The 3,326-nt window shown below is 33.2% G+C and overlaps 1 pseudogene; it reads left to right on the forward strand.

Annotated features, from left to right (window-relative positions):
- The first annotated feature begins 2,947 nt into the window (after positions 1-2,947).
- Positions 2,948-3,077, forward strand: LOC120242689 (annotated as a pseudogene).
- The last annotated feature ends 249 nt before the right edge of the window (positions 3,078-3,326 follow it).

Here is a 3,326-nt window from a genome sequence, read left to right on the forward strand (position 1 = left end):
ACACGTATGTTGCAAAAGGATTAGAATAGAATTAGTGAACACCTCCATCATTTGACATAATTCTCATCTTTCTGTGTGTGGTGAGAACATTTAAGATCTTCTCTCTTAGCAACCTTCAACTATATAATTCAATATTGTTAACTATAGTCACCTTGCTGTATAATACATCACCAGAACTTAAGTCATTTTATAGCTCCAGTTTGTACTCTTTGACCAACATCTCCTCATTTCCCCCACCCCGAGCCCCTGATAACTACCACTCTGCTCTCAGTTTCTATGAGTTCAGCTTTTCTAAATTCCACATATATGTGAGATCATACAATATTTATCTTTCTTGCTAATGTTAAAGAACTTCCTTGCCCTACTATCTTTAATTGCAACTGCTAACAAAATCTCAATCATAGATGAATTCAAGTATACCACACTCAATGAATGCTTCACCAGTTTCTAAGTAATACCAGAGGAATTCAACCAGACTGACTGGAACCGTCAAAAATTCTTATCAGTGAGTTCATTTGGCCCCTAAAATCTGTCTCTCATCCCAAACTCTCCCATTTTCTACTTCAGTTACAAAGTTTCTTACATATTCCCAATATTTCCTCTATCATATAGCAGATGACCTCTTGCAGAAAATAAAAATTATCAGATAATAACTCCCTCTACTGCCCAAAGAAGCCACACTCATACTCATCTTTCATTCCTATAAGATCAATCCTTCTATCCATATTCCAGATTCAGTCCTCTTTGTTTTGATCAAGAACTTTTTTTATTAAATGTGTCTCTCTTGTATGATTAATATCTTTCTTGTTGGGCCCTTTCTACTAGATTCAACCAGGTTCATGTGTCTCTAAATTTTCAGAGGCTCCCATGTACTTCTCACCTATTCTAACACTATAACTCTCTCCTCCTTTCATGGAAAAACTCTCCAAGGACTGTCAAGAGTTAAAATTCCTTTATCTTCATATCTCAAAATTCTTTGTGCACTCCAATCTGGCTTTTCTCACGTGTACCACTCAGTTCCATCACAACTGTATAAGGAGTTCAATGACTTTCATGTCATCAGTTCTTATATGCCCTTAATTTTATCTTATTTGACACCTCAAAACATGCAACATTGTTATTCACTTCCTCTAACTAAAACATTTTGCTTCCTTGCCCTAACACTCTTCTAACTTGATTTCCTGGTCAATACACTTCAGTCTCCTTTCCTAGGTACTCCTCCCTTACCCACTCTTTGAATAATGGAGTTCCTTTGATCACATTTCATTGGGAATTTTCTGACTGTGTAGGACCTTACAGAAATACTTCAAAAAAAGTCAACCACCACCAAATAATTAAAACAAATAACAATAAACTCTCAAGAGAGAATATAATTTCGAGAAGTCTCACATTGTGTATCATTTTAAATGCCCAGTTTTCAACAAAAAATTATTAGATAGCCAAAGGCACACAAAAAAAGTATTGTCTGTGTAGAGAAAAAGCAATGAATTGAAACTGTACTTGAGAAAACTCAACAGTGGACTTACTAAACAAAGATTTTAAAACTGCTAGTTTAAGTATATCAAATAACTAAATGAAACAATGCCTAATTAGTGTAAAGTAGGAGAACAAGCAAATTAGGAGTATCAGTAAAAGAATGTAAATTCTCAAAAAGAACCAAATAGAAATTCAGGAGTTGAAAAGTACAATAATTGAAATGAAAATGTCACTAGAAGTCATTTGAGCATGCAGAAGAAAGAACAAGCAAATGTAAAGGTAGGTTGACTGAAATCATCCAGCCTAAAGAACAGAGAAAAAAAAATGAATAGAGCCTCAAAGATGTATGGGACACCAATTAAGCATACCAAGTACATATAATGTGAGTCACAGGAGAGACAGAAGTAGAAACAGTATTTGAAGAAATAACGGCAGAAAACTTTCCAAATTTGATTAAAGAAAAAAAATCTACATTTCTTAAAAAGCTTTAAAAACTCTAAGTAACAGGGTACCCTGGGTGGCTCAGTCAGTTGAACATCTGAGTTCAGCTCAAGTCATGATCTTACAGTTCATGAGTTTGAGCCCCACATTGGGGGCTCTTCAGATCTTCTGTCCCCCAACCCTCTCTCTCCAAAATGAACAAAAATAAAAAAAATTTTTAACTCCAAGTAAGATCAACTCAAAGATATCCACATCTAGACACATCATAAACTGTCAGAGTAAAAGATTTCTTGAAAGCAGAAAGAAAGATGTAATCATGTGTAAGAGGTCCTCAACAAGATTCACAGTGACTTCTCATCAAAAAACAGACCTAGAAAACACTAGTATGGCTTGTTCAAAGTTCAGAAAGACTACCAACCTGCCAATGGGATAAAAACCTGTATCAAAACTATCGTGCAAAAATAAAGGAGAAAATGGGACATTTCCAAATAGACAAAAACTGAATTTGTCATTAGCAAACATACTATATAAGAAATACCAATGTGAGTCTTTTCAGTTGAAATGAAAGCATACTGAATAGCAGCTCAAGTCCACATGAAAAAATAAAGATCTAGAGAGATAAAGGTAAGTCCATGAACAAATACAAAAGATAAGTGTATTTTTTGCTTGTAACTTTTTCTTCTCACTTAAAAGACAACTGCACATAGTAAATTTATATGGAAGGGTACAAGAATGTATAAGTATATAATTTGTATGCCAATATTAGCACTAAAAGGAAGGAGAAAAATGGAGTTACACAGAAACAAAGATTTTGTATAGTCTTGTAGTTATCTCTATTAATTCATAACTTAAATTGTTAGGAATTGAGATGTTAATTATAGTTTCTAGCATGATCATTTAAAACAATTCAGTAATATTTAATAAAACAAGGGAATTACAATAGTGTACAAAAAATTTTAACTCGAAAAATTTTTTAACTCAGCCAGTAGTAGAGGAACAGAGGAAAAATAAGATAAGACATATAAAGAAAAGCTTTGCGCAGTGGCAGTATCGTAGCCAATGAGGTTTATCCAAGGCGCAATTATTGCTAATTGAAGACATAAAAATAAATAGCAAAGCAGCAGAAATAAATCCTACTTTATCAGTATTACATTAAATGTAAATGGACTAAACACTATAATTAAGACAGATGGATAAAATGGATAAAAACAGAAAATATGAACCAACTATATACTGTGTACAAATGATACATTTTATATTCAAAGACACAAACAGAATGAAAGCAAAAGGATATGCTATGAAAACTACAGCCAAAAGAGAGGTGGAGTGGCTGGTGTAACATCAGACAAAACAGACTTTAATACAAAAGTTATTACTAAAGATAAGAAAGGACATTTTATAATGATAAA

The sequence above is a fragment of the Hyaena hyaena genome, unplaced genomic scaffold, assembly GCF_003009895.1.
Source record: "Hyaena hyaena isolate Hyena2069 unplaced genomic scaffold, ASM300989v1 scaffold_313, whole genome shotgun sequence".
In the NCBI taxonomy this organism is placed as follows: domain Eukaryota; kingdom Metazoa; phylum Chordata; class Mammalia; order Carnivora; family Hyaenidae; genus Hyaena; species Hyaena hyaena.